The sequence below is a fragment of the Mercenaria mercenaria genome, chromosome 4, assembly GCF_021730395.1.
Source record: "Mercenaria mercenaria strain notata chromosome 4, MADL_Memer_1, whole genome shotgun sequence".
In the NCBI taxonomy this organism is placed as follows: Eukaryota; Metazoa; Mollusca; class Bivalvia; order Venerida; family Veneridae; genus Mercenaria; species Mercenaria mercenaria.
Genome location: NC_069364.1, coordinates 66,477,499 through 66,492,481, shown reverse-complemented (window position 1 = coordinate 66,492,481; position 14,983 = coordinate 66,477,499).

The window sequence follows — 14,983 nt, the reverse complement described above, 5'->3', positions numbered from 1 at the left end:
TGAACATTCAGACCAACTTTCATACAGATCCCATGAAAAGTATGGCCTCTAGAGAGGTCACAAGGTTTTTTTATTATTTGACCTACTGACCTAGTTTTTTAAGGCACGTGACCCAGTTTCAAACCTGATCTAGATATCATCAAGGTGAACATTCTGACCAATTTTTATGGAGATCCATTCACAAGTATGGCCTCTAGAGGGGTCACAAGGTTTTTCTATTTTTAGACCTACTGACCTAGTTTTTGACCACACATGACCCTTTTTCGAACTTGACCTAGATATCATCAAGATGAACATTCTGACCAATTTTCATACAGATCCCATGAAAAATATGGCCTTTAGAGAGGTCACAAAGTTTTTCCATTATCTGACCTACTGACCTAGTTTTTGACGGCACGTGACCCACTTTCGAACTTGACCTAGATATCATCAAGACGAACTTTCAGACCAACTTTCATACAGATCCCATGAAAAATATGGCCTCAGAGAGGTCACAAGGTTTTTCTATTATTTGACCTACTGACCTAGTTTTTGAAGGCACGTGACCCACTTTCGAACTTGACCTAGATATCATCAAGGTGAACATTCTGACCAACTTTCATGGAGATCTCATGAAATATATGGCCTCTAGAGAGGTCACAAGGTTTTTCTATTTTTAGACCTACTGACCTAGTTTTTGACCGGACGTGACCCAGTTTCAAACTTGATCTAGATATCATCAAGATGAACATTCAGACCAACTTTCATACAGATCCCATGAAAAATATGGCCTTTAGAGAGGTCACAAGGTTTTTCTATTATTTGACCTACTGACCTAGTTTTTGACGGCACGTGACCCAGTTTCGAACTTGATCTAGATATCATCATGGTGAATGTTCTGTACAATTTTCATGAAGATCCCATGAAAAATATGGCCTCTAGAGAGGCCACAAGGTTTTTCTATTTTTAGACCTACTGACCTAGTTTTTGATGGCACGTGATCCAGTTTCGAACTTGACCTAGATATCATCAAGGTGAACATTCTGACCAATTTTCATGAAGATCTTGTGAAATATATGGCCTCTAGAGAGGTCACAACGTTTTTCTATTTTTAGACCTACTGACCTAGTTTTTTAAGGCACGTGACCCAGTTTCAAACTTGACCTAGATATCATCAAGGTGAACATTCTGAGCAATTTTCATGAAGATCTTGTGAAATATATGGCCTCTAGAGAGGTCACAAGGTTTTTCTATTTTTAGACCTACTGACCTAGTTTTTGATGGCACGTGACCCAGTTTCGAACTTGACCTAGATATCATCAAGATGAACATTCTGACCAATTTTCATAAAGATCCCATGAAAAATTTGACCTCTAGTGGTCACAAGCAAAAGTTTACGGACGCACGGACGACGGACACCGCGCGATCACAAAAGCTCACCTTGTCACTTTGTGACAGGTGAGCTAATAAAACAACAAGCTATCACAACTAAAACAATGTAAAATTTGATGGAAAATGCTAATTTACCATTAACTGAATGACTCTTACCTGTCACAGCTCTATGTTTTGGTCTTTATATTGAAACACAGTAGGCCTCAGCTTTTTGCTTCAAAGTTCTCTGTCTCAGTTCTTTGCAGAAACTCTGTCTGCCCCAGCTTGTTGCTGAAACTCTGTGGGCCTCAGCTATTTGCTAAAACTCTGTGGACCTTGAGGACCTCTTTGCTAAAACTCTGGGATCTTGAGGACCTCTTTGCTAAAACTCTTGTCTGCCACAGCTCTGCAGAAACTATCTGCCTTGGCTCTCTGCATAAACTATGCCTGCCTCAGCTCTTTGCATAATCTGTATCTGCCTTAGCTCTTTGAAAAATCTCTAGCTACCTTAGCTATTTGCATAACTAAATTAGCTCTTTGCATAAATTCTGTCTGAATCAGCTGTTTGCTTTTTTTTTAAATTTTATCAAATGTTGTAAACTGTTTTGCTTCATTGTTGACACTATTATCTGTAATGTGCCTTTCTGGACACTTCTTCCTTGCTTTACATGTCAATAAAATGTAATATTTGTGGCACATTATATCCGCTTTTTCTTGACAATACCCAGAAGGGAAGGTTTTCTAAAGACAAGGTTCCTATACTCAAGTGTCATATGGCACACACTTCTGTTTCGATCTGGAAATGAATTTTCATAATTATATATATGACAAAACATTAAATTACAATAAGATATATTTTATTTTACTGTTAACTACTACTGCCCAAAAATACATGTTCCCTACCACAAGAGGCATAATCATACACTGTTGCTGAAGGAAACATAGTTTTTGATATTGTAACTAAATGGAAGGAGACCAACGTGAAATTATTTGAAATTATTTGAATCTGGGTGAAATTGGCATAATGGTTGAGGAAAGAAATTGTAAACGACACAAGGTTGGATGGACGACGAACATCCAACAATTAAAAAGAACTCGCCACAGCACTTCATGAACCGCAGTCAAATGACAGTGCGCTTGACTACTTGAACCTTCCACCTAATATTATCTTACATACAAAAGCTTAAGCAAGTGTGATCATCCCATAATGCACAAGGCAGTCTGAAAGACAGCTAAATCCCCTGCCACTGGTATTGATAGTGAAAGGGTAAACCTTTGACCTTGAGCTGTGACCTTGAGCTGTGACCTTGAACTGACATGGCTGACCCATGAATTCTGCACATGGTCTAGATGAGGTGATCATTTGACCAAAGTTTCATGAAAATCCTAAAATGTGTTTAGGGGATACAGAGCTCAAACCTTTGACCTTGAGTTGACATGGTTGACTCATGAGTTCTTGATGAGGTGATCATTTCACCCAAGTTTAATGTAAATCCTTCAAGGGGTTTAGGAGAGTGGACACAAAATGGAAGGCTCAAACCTTTGACTCTAAGCTGTGACCTTGACCTTGAGCCAGCATGGCTGACTCATCAATTCTGCACATTGTCTTGATGAGGTGATCATTTGATCCAAGTTTGATGAAAATCCTTCAATGGGTTTAGGAGATACAGAGCGGACACAAAATGGAAGGCTCAAACCTTTGACCTTGAGCTGTGACCTTGACCTTGAGACGACATGGCTGACTCATGGCTTCTGCACATTGTCTTGATGAGGTGATCATTTGATTCAAGTTTCATGGTTATCCTTCAAGGGGTTTAGTAGATACAGAGCGGACACGAAATGGAAGGCTCAAACATTTGACCTCGAGTTGTGATCTTGACCTTGAACCAACATGGCTGACTCATGGGTTCTGCATACTGTCTTGATGAGGTGATCATTTGACCCAAGTTTCATGAAAATCCCTCAAGGGGTTTAGGAGATACTGAGTGGACATAAAATGTTACGAAAGGACTGAAGGACGGAAGGAGACCATTCCTATAACCCCCCACCACTTGTGGTGGGGGATTAAAAGACATGTGGAGAATCTGAAAACATCTTTTCAAGTTAGTCCTATCAGATAATAAACATGCTTACATGCAAATTTGTCTAAGTACAAAAGAGATTAATTTACAAAACAGCAAGAGTTGTGGTGGAAACACAATTCTGGAATTTACAATGGTAGGTCAGAATGGTAGCTTGCTTGAAAGAATTTGAGCCCAGTTTAGACTCAAAACCTTAAACAGTGAATAGCAGAAGAGGCATATAGTTTGTGGCTTTTGCTTGTACATTTAGACAGATATAATTTCCAGCACTCTACCCTACCTTAAAGCTTTATTGTTTCCTCTCCCTGGGTGTCCAATGCAACACTTTACTTTCTTCTGACAAGTCATTCTGCTGGGTCTCTAACATGACGTTATGCAGAGCCTAACATGACACACACAATTTCATACCATCATCTCTTGACAAACATGGACTAAACTACCAGAACCATTTTCTCTAAATGTACCTGAAAAAGAAATAACAGAGGTCAGGAAAAGTCGTCGGACCATCGGACATATCCGGTAAATTTTGATCCTGTCCGCCATGATTATCAAGTTCACAAGATAGAGTGTCCGATAAAAATTGCAGGTCAATATGATAAAATAAGAAGAAAGTCCTCCACAATTTCACGAAAGTTTGACTTGGGCATCATTAAATTGTAACATAGAATCCCGAGAAATTGATGTCAAACTATATTTTATTAAGCGCTTGTTTCATTGGTTTTTTAAAATTGAAACAGTGGAAACCCCTCACGACAATTCTAAGAACGCGCAGTATCATTAGATGCGTACTAATCGTGAAAGGTACTCGATTTATGTACACGGGAACCAGACGGGAATTTCCAGAAATTCCAAGGTCATCTCTCTCTTTATATGTCAAAATCAACGTGTGTGTGTGTTCGGGTTTAACGCCTTTTTCAACAGTTTTTCAGTCATATAAACGACGGTGTCTACTTGTAGCAGTAAGCACAATGCCCAACTTCATAGTGCTGCCTCACTGGAATATCACGCCGTAGACACTTGGCATGATACCCCACCCAGTCACATTATACTGACACTGGGCTGACCAGTCCTAGCACTATCCTCTTAATGCTGAGCACCAAGCAAGGAAGCTACTAGTACCATTTTTTTACGTCTTTGTTATGACACGGCCGGGAATCGAACCCACGACCTCCCGCACTCGAAGTGGACGCTCTACCACCAGGCTACCAAGGCAGTGACTCGGTGCAAACAATAGACTTGTGGGGGAAAAGACAGGGATGATATAGCAAATGAATATGAATAAAATCTGTAAAAAGATCCTTTGGAAGCAAAGAATGCAACCAAGAAGAATAACAGCAGACTCGTTTTGACTGAGTCTGTTCACGTGAGGTAATGAAATGTGCAACACCTCTCGCCCCCTAGCAACGGCTTAAGGGGGACTCAGACACATATGTTGAATGGACTCCATTGTCCCAAAGGACCAGAAAATATAACAACACTGAATCCAAATTCCAAGTACAGGGAGACTTTTTACAGCCTGAAAACTTAAAGTCTGAAATCTGTTCCAATTAAGATGTGGAAATAAACTTAAGATATGTAAATTGTAATTTGTGTAATGCTGTCTATAATTTATAGACTATGTATAAATACCAGCTTTAAAGATCATATATCAAACCGACTGTCCTGTGAATTTTCAGAGTCTTTCGTGAATACGGTGAAATAAGATGAATAATTTCATTCTATGTGATCCTAGATTGACTAAAGAAGTTTTCCTCGAAAGATATTATTTATACTCAGCGTCACTGAAAAGTTATAACCACCCTAATGGCCCTTATATTTAAAAAATTGCATTGGACTGTGTTAAAAGCATAACAGAACTACATTTTTGACGCAACTGAGACGTCACTGGTATAAAGATTTGTCAAATTCGATTAACTCCATTTGAGAAACGAACTGCACATTCAAAATGATTTTTTCCAGCAATGTTGACATGTACGAAAATTCTATCGTGAATCATTCATCTTACTTGAAAGTTAGTCGATAGACTAAAAGGAATACGTTAAAACAACCAGAATATCCTTGCTAAGAATGCCACGTTTAAGGCACAATCCACACCATCAGGCCATGGGCATGGTTGACGCCGAACTTTCATGTCATGAAATTGCACGTCTTATGTGCTGTTCTCACTTTCAAGACAGTCATGAAATTGGTAAGGAGACATGATCAGACAGGGTCTATGAGTAACAAACTGCGCACAGGCCATGAAAAAGTGACTCCGATATTGTATAAAAAGCAAAGAGGTGTATATTAAGTGCAGCATGCCCATTCACGCACTGCAGTACGTGAATCACGCACAAAATATCAAATGCACGCATAAAAATCACTTGTTGGGGGTACATGCATGCAGAGATTCGGAACTCCTGTTCAGCTGGCAAATCGCTGTTTATTTCATCATGCACTTGCCAATTGTTTGGTACAGTCTTAAACGCAGATCCGGTCCAGGGACGTGATAATTTCGTTTCCATCACCGAATTCTCGGCGTAATTGTCAGCCGCATAGAGGGGTTTCGTAAGTGTTTTAGTCAGACGTCACATGGGTCGTGTGCAAAAAAAGTATGAATACAAAATGCAAAAAGGCATTTTAGCTTTTATAAACTCAACAAAAGGTTAACAGTATTTTATTTTTGGATATTTAACTGCAATTTTGATACACATTACATATCTGTAAAAGTTTGGGCATTTATTATTGATTGGCGATTTTTATCAGTCTTCAGTTGACTGTATGTTATTTCGGACAAATCATGTTCCGTCCACGAAATCGGAAATACATGAACCGTGCTGAAAACTTATTTATATTAAGTATAATATTGGGAGGGGTCCTATGATTCAAAATTTCCTATCTTAACTTTGGAAAAACATTTTAAATTTTCTAAAATTATCTCATCTGTTATACCCCACCCATGAGAGTTCTGCATGAAAAAAAACATGTATATACAAATTTCAGTAGTTAAATAGAAAAATTCAGATCTACCATGTAGTGTACCCCCAGATTTTGAAGTGTACCCCTATTTTGCAAAAGCAGGGGGTACATGTACCCTTAACTTTAAAAATGAGTGGGCATGCTGAAGTGGTAACTTTTCAATGACGCCCAGTATATAATAAATTTGCGTGTTTAGCATCTTTTTCAACAGGTTTTCAGTCATATCTACTAGTAGCTGCAGTGAGCACAATGCAAAACTTTAAAGTGCTGCCTTAGAAAATTACTGAAATATAATGCCATAGAAACATGATATGATACCAAACCAGTCATGTTACACTGACACGTACCCTATATTATAGTCACACCATATATTGACACCAGGCTGACCAATCCTGACATTATCCTCATTATGCCAAGTGCCTAAATGAGGAAATTAGCTACTAGTTTCGTTTTCCACATCTTTAGTTTGACACTGCCAGGGAGCAAACACGCACTCAAAGCAGGCACTCTACCACTAGGCTTCCAAGGTTTCGGGGTGTCTTATGGACCATACCTTGTGATGTGATATATCTAAAAAGCTATTAGACCTGATAACCAACATTTAACCAAAGCATGGCCTTATATATCTGAATGAACAAGCAAATTTTCGATGAAATATTCTGATAATTAAAAAATATGCTGGTCTTCATTTATGCAAGTAGTATAGTGAACCGAACGTCTTGTATGTATATGACGTTATAATATAACTGATGTCATAATGTACTGGTCCGCCTGTCAACCATTGTTTATCGCAGAATAAACAGAGCCTGAATTTCTTTTAATTCTGTTTAACTGGAAGACAAATAGAGCCATGTTAGAATAAGAAATTTACCTTAATAAGTTGTTTTACAAAAAAGAAAAAAAATACGGCACTTTTCAACTCTTATTTTGATTCTTGTATTCCTCGAATTATGTGTTTAACAAATTATCAAGGCCTTCAAGTGGTCTAATTTATCAAAGTTCAGAGTTCAGGTGCACAGGAATTGAACCACAAGGGCGTTAGCAAGAGTGGTTACGTAAATATCTAAGCATCTGGACGGTGCTATATTAAAAGTCACACCACAATTAAGAAGGCCAGAGTCGATTGATTTCATTCTTGCATGGTCATTCATTCATCAGAGCTCCAGATAAGCTTTTGGTGCAATTGGGTATTTACCAATTACTTTTTGTCTGAATTGGGTATTGGAGATCTGAATTGGGTAAAAATAATATCATTACACAGCCTTTTCAGATGCAATTGGGTATTTGCTAAAACCAGTTGGGCATTTCACCAATCTCGCACAAACAACTGAGGATTTTTTGCTTACAGTATACATGGTATATATCATTAGCCAGGATTGACTTACTACACTGAAGTACTTTAATAGCACCCTTCAATTTTTAATACAAAAACGTATTTAAAATTGTAATGAAATGTGATTAGTTAAAACAGTACTGTCTTTTGTTTTTACATGCTGTGATCAATGTAAACATGTGTACTGTATTTTAGTTCATAGTACCAAAGATATTTTTTTCTCCAATCATTTAACGCATTCTGAGATACTTTTGTTCCATAATACTGTTGTTTTCCTTTTCACCTTTAATGCAATCGGAGATCAATTCATCAATATCCCGAATGATGAGTTTACCACAATATGCATTCTTTCATAAGATGTCATCCAGTATTGCTGGTGACACTACATCGTCACAAAGAGATATTACTGCCATTGTTGAACAGCAAAAATACTCACTAATTTGTTTGTTTGTGTTGCGACAATGTTTTTTCTGCCCTTTTTACAAAGCGTCCAAATAACACTGATCAGCTGATTGAATTGTCCTGTGATTTTTCCGATAAATTGCAACCTGTTTTGCGGTGACGTATAACCAGTCAGTTGTCTAGTGTTAAAGTCTCGTACCCGCTCTAGTTATAAGGAAAATGCGATACGCAAGCGATTTTTTATGAATTGAGTATTAGGAATTTTAATTGCTTTTTAGTACGCACACTATATGACTTCAATTGGATTTTCTGCAATTTTAATTTCGTAAATAAGCAAATACGCAGCTTATCTGGAGCTCTGATTCATTGAAATATCTTCATGAAAATTTTGCATGCCTTCATTTATCCAAGTATTAATCAGGCTGGTAACATTGCCCGATCGGGCTTTTGACACAAAAAGTAATATTTCTTGACAAATAATGAAGATATTTCTTTCAAACTTGGTCCATTTATTAAGCATTACATATAATGCTTATCAAGATAGAAATAACTTTGTTGCCTTCAGTTTTGTTAGAATTACTTCCCTTTTTTCAGATTTTTATGATGCATAATTTTTGAAGTCCAAAAATATTATGTTTTAATGCAATGTTTAAAACAGAAAAGGGTTCAATGGCTTTTTTTAGGACTAACATTTCTCTATAATGTTGTAAGTGAAAGCAGAGTAAAATGCTTACATTCACGTACTAGCGCAATAATTTAGAGTATTAGAAAGCCATTTAACCCTTTTTGTTTTAAACTTAGCATTAGAACATTGTTTTATTGGACTTCAAAGATTACCGTATTTTCCCGAATTAAGGCCCCCCTTCTAATTAACGCCCCCCACCCATTTTGGAGAGAAAAAAAAGTCAAAAAGAACGAAAAAAAATCACCTACCTCATTTTTATAAGTCCACACAATAAGTAATTTACAGTAAGTATCCAATGTATTATGAATTAAACACACTTTTAAACAGTACATGTACCGTAAATCCAAAACGTTTATACTAAGTACGGCACGTATCCAATCATCAAATAGAAAATTAAACGGTAGAGTCACTGGACCTATGCTCTAAATCCATTTTTGATTTGTTTTTGCACCACCCGCGCACAAGCTTCCTGTCGACTTTAAACAAATTTGCGGCGAAGTGTTAACCTTTTCTTGGCAGTTTTAATTTAAAAGCCGGCACATAAGCAGCGTGTCAAACCACTAGCTGACATTGTGTATTGCCACCCGCATGTACTAAGGAAAATATTATCGGAGTACACAGCTGTTTGGGTATGATGACGTAATGTGTAATGTCGCGAGAGTGTCACGGAATACATGAGGTACCGTATTTAAATGCATAATTTTAAGACACACTGCATTAAATTGGATGCCAAATAATTACGTTTCGGGGGAATTAAACAACACAGAAACACTTTACAGTTCGTTTGAACGATGTTTTTAAGTTTTGTAAAAAAATTTATTTTTTATTTTTTTACCTCAAATGAACGCCCCCTCTTTGGAAAATGTAACGCCCCCGGGGGCGTTTATTCGGGAAAATACGGTATGCGTCATAAAAATCTGAAAAGGGGAAATAATTCTACCAACACTGAAGGCAACCAAGTTATTTTTATTCTAATTTGTATCATTTGTTATGCTTAACAAATGGACCAAGTTTGAAAGAAATATCTTCATTATTTTTCAAGAAATATTACTCTGTGTTATAAGCCCGATCGGGCAATGTTACCAGCCTGTTAATATACGGTTACCAGACCTCAATCGGCAATCTGACATCATAATGATCTCTTATACAGGTCCATGTGTCAGCCATTGTTTATCACAGAATATACTGAGCCTGACTTTCTCCTTTGTTGAACTGGCAATTAAATCCAGCCATGTTATGCAAGACACGATTTATCATTCGTTTCTCAGAAATTTTCATACAGTTGATCTACGATTTTTTCCTCATTTTAAAATGGGTTAAGATAATTTCATGCTATTAAGATTAATAAAGCAAGCGTTTGAGATATATTTCATCCATTTCTACCACTAAAAAAGCTTAGTTGATAGGGGAATACATCTTCCATGCTCGCCATTTTGCTGTGTAACAAGAAAATTCGTCTGAAATATCTCCGCCTAAAATAACACGTGCTACTGCTAAATGGGCAGACACCTTAAATGTCTGCTTACTTACCCAGCGTTTCAAGTTCCTTTTTTCTTTCTTGCTTCTTTCAACAACAACACAAAACCGTCATGGCGGCAACAGGGTGAACACATCTCGTAATGCCACGTGATCACGCACGGACTTTATGCATGAACACACTGTACTGTAATTATGCGAAAATTACGTCACGATTCAAGTGCACTAATACACAAGCATTAATTGATCACAGACAGGACTAACAGACCTGGTATGACGCAAACATGCGACTACATTTTAATTATACAAATGTATATACGCATTTACGTGTATGTGGTATATATTCGATTCCAATGAATATAATAATCTCGTCTTTTTTATCATCTCAGGAATTTTTCAAAATATCTGCAACACTAAATTTACCCATCATACAAAACTTTTTTACTATGTTAAAACGATTGAGTAAAATAAGAACATTCATAGAAATGTAGCGGTGTGCGTTACCATGGAAACGGATGATGAAACGGGTCTAGTTAGAAAATTCAGATTGTAAAAAATAAAATAAAATGACTGAATATATTTAAGTGAAATGTGACGCACGGTATAATTACATAAGTACTTATCACATAGATATAATATAATGGAAATTACTATATAAATCACCAAAATTACATAGTTGGCACGTGCATAACTATTATTTTGTTTTTAGTGATTTCTTCTTAGAAATTAGTTTTATAGCGTCATTTGATATTACAGCTGGTTTTTATTAACTTTTTAATGCCACTCTATTGAAACCGACAGAAGAGTGACATTGAAATTGTGCATTTGTTTGCTTTTCTTTTACATTTAATTGCAGCACATTTAAAAAGAATATTAACCAAAAATACTTATTTCAGGGAATGCAAGCTTCATTTGTATATTTCAGTTTGTGTGTGTGTTTTTTGTTTGTTTTGTTTTGTGTGTGTTTTTGTTGTTTTTTTTTTTTTTGTTTTTTTTGTAGCTCTATTTTGTATTTTGCTGCAAAATGATAACCATTTTACTTGTAATAGTGTTATCGCCTATTGTGTTAAAATTGTAACACCAAGATAGGGATTTTCTGCCATGGTTGTCAAGCTGGTAAAATTACTAGATATGCTGTTTATTTTCAAGAGGTAGCATTTTTTCGCATTAAACTGCATACCCGATGCAGTTTCCCACTTCTCCAATGCTTTTAGGATTTATACGATAAAGAGGAATCATCCGCAAATAAACGGACAGTTGATTTGACGTGGTCAGGCAGATCATCGTTGATATGGCAGAGGAATAAGAGAGGTTCTAGTACCGTTCCCTGGGGGACTCTGTGACTGGGTCTGAAGCATCATTATCAACTACAACTCGCATGTCTCCGTTGGTGAGAAAATCGCGTGGCCAGTTGTTTATACTGCCGTCCGAGCCATATGATTCCATGCATCTTATGAAACATCGACATGATAATAAACTATTTTGTGAAATAAAAGTTGTCTTTCAAAATGCAATGTATTCCAGCTTAGTTTTTTTTAAAATATTTGAGACTGTGCCTAGGATCTTGCTATAATTGTTTGTTATAACTCTTGCAGCTTTCTAGTTTGTCTATATCCTTCTGATAGTAAGGGTCCTAGACACTAGAACAGTATTCTAAAGTTGGTCTTACAACAGTATCATAAGCAGCTATCTTGGTAGAACTTTTAGAAGAATGTAACTAAATAATGTAACTATGTTACGTTTTAAGAAACCTTAGCTCTGACCAGCTTTCTATAAAGTTTAAATGTGCTGCCTCTCTCGCCAAAAAGTCCCCTTTTTTCAATTTTCTCGGTGTAATATTCTTCTGTTTCTTCTTTATTCATTTTGCAGGATCATTGAAATTGATGCCAATGCCTACGGGGGTTGTATCAGAATATACATAGACATTATTATATTTTGTATTATTTGAAGTTAGTGAGAAAAAAACAACACACAAATCCCGAAAAAAATTATATGGTCTGAAGGTCGTGTTTCTGAACGAAAGCAGGAAGTCTTAGTTGGTGTAAAGTAGTCTCCCCCTTTCAAAAGGTGTATCTAACGGAAAATTTTGCGCATGGTCCGACGACGGCTCCAAAGTTCGAACCTGTACGATGCTTCGGAAACTGTCAGAGCTACAACCCGTACATATGCCTTTTATTAGATATCATACGTAATTGTTTAAGAGTTCATGTTTGCATCTCTAAGTTGAGGTGGTGGGGGAAAGGGGGGTGGGTATTTAATGTCGCGATTTGACCAGCGAGAAAAAAATGCACGCTCACTTGTCTAAAAATATTTAAAGTTTGAAACATTAGTACTTATTATTATTAAGGATTATGTACATACGATCAGAATATTTTTACAGTAAAAAATTGTTTCATACTCTGTGAACTTGAATAGCATTAGTTTCTAAGACAAATAAGGGCAGAAAAAGCAGAGGTAACCACACGCGTTTTTATTTTATAGGGCATTTTCTTCGCGAGAATTATGAGTATTATGTAAGCATAAATGTCGCTAAACAAATATCTGGCATAATTACCCCTCCCACTTTTTTCCAATGAAAAAAAAAACGTATTTAAATCTACATTATTAGCCATATTTTGAATATTTAGTATTAATTTTTAGCATAAATTTTGTTAGAAATAAATATTCGAAGAAACATTTTTCAAAACGGCGGATATTCTGAAACACACACACACACACACACACACACACACACACACACACACACACACAAACAACACACACAAAACGCTCGATGTAGGAGACACGTGCATTCTATCTCGGTACTGTCACTATGTTAATATCATTGCCAGTGTAGTGGTCGTATAGACGGAGCACTCCCAACAGTTTTGCTGTTGAGCTAGATTCTCAGCGTTGCATGTGGTTAGAGCCTACGGTGAAGCTAAGCAGCGATTCTATGGGTGTCCCGGTAGTATATTCCGAATACCATAATGGTTTCAGAAGTCAAAATTGGCTCCAGCTAGATTGCCTCTGGGACTTGGGGCTGGCTAGAAATTGATAGCTACTACGTTCAACTGAGGCCAGAGCTAGAAACTATGTTCAATTGTAGCTTGTGCTAGAAAATGTTAGTATGTTCACTCGACGCCAGAGCCAGACAGTGGCAGCATGTTCAGTTGATGCCCGGGCTAAAAACTGTTAGTATGTTCACTTTATGCCAGAGCTAGAAACCGTGATAGTAGGTTTAACTGAAACTGCTAGTATGTTCACTCATTGCCAGAATCAGAAACTGATATATGTTCAATTGATATTAAAACTAGAAACTAATAGTTTGTTCACTTGATGTCAGTGTTAGAAACTGATAGCATGTTCACTTGATGCTGGAGACAAGAAACTGATGGCATGTTCAGTTGATGCTAATGTTAGAAACTGATAGCATGTTCAGCTGATGCTGGAGACAAGAAACTGATAGTAGATCTATGTTCACTTGATGCTAATATTAGAAATTGATAGTATGTTCACTTGATGCCAATGTTAGAAACTGACAGCATGTTCACTTGATGCCAGTGTTAGAAACTGATAGCATGTTCACTTGATGCTCGAGACAAGAAACTGATAGCATGTTCACTTGATACCAGTGTTAGAAACTGATAGCATGTTTACTTGATGCTGGTGACAAGAAAATGATAGCATGTTTACTTGATGCCTGGTATTTCAATGCTAAAGGCTCATAATGACTTTCTTTAAAATGTTGCTGCCACATTTTCAGTTACGAACATAAAATAATTTAATTCCTTGTTAAATTCTATTTCTACTAATTGTTTTCTATAATACAAGGTTTGAATATTGATGAACATACTAGAATGTTTTATTGAATCTACTTATTTTGATTAGCTCCCTTTATTTCACTTAACTGTAAAAGTTCATGTACAGTATTAAAAGTAGCATTTTTCTACCCATGTAATTATGCACAACATACATTTGGACAGCTGTAGTGTAGTGATGTATCTAGGACACATCTAACATCTAGGACACATCTAACAGTACTTTTCACTGATGATGTTCTCGTTTGCAGTAGTTTATAAATCAAGGAACTATGTTCATGGTTTTGCCTAGATGGAGTCCTGGTTGTATATTCCAGAGATGTTTCAGCTCCAAAAAATACCAAAGCAAGCACACAATAAATTGGAACACATTTACAAACTAGAGCTGCTTTTGAGGAAAGCTCATGTCTCCCACAACTGCCTACTCATCTGAATAGTAGTATACAAGTCAACCATGCACCAAGACCTCAACTGCCTTATCAGACTTTCAGTGCTTTGATTACCAAATACCAAGTTTCAAGGGCCATAATTCTGAAGTGCCTGGGCCGATTTGGCTACTTATCGAACTTGGCCGAGGACTTATTGGCAAACACATTTTGTTCAAGTTTGGTGAAGATTGGACGAGAAATGTTCGACTTCAGAGTGCGGACAAGATTTGTGACAGACAGACAGACTGATAGACAGACAGACACAGGAATAAATCAATATGTCTCCCACTACACTGTGTGGTGGGAGACATAATGGTAGGTTATCTACCCGACTTTCAGCACATCGTTAAATGGAATAATCTCTAAAAGTTCTGGGTATCTGAACAACAAATAATTTTATGAATAGATGAAGAAGAATACCTCTGCGCTCTATAATGCCAGCATACCTTGCTGCATAGTAGAAAATAGGT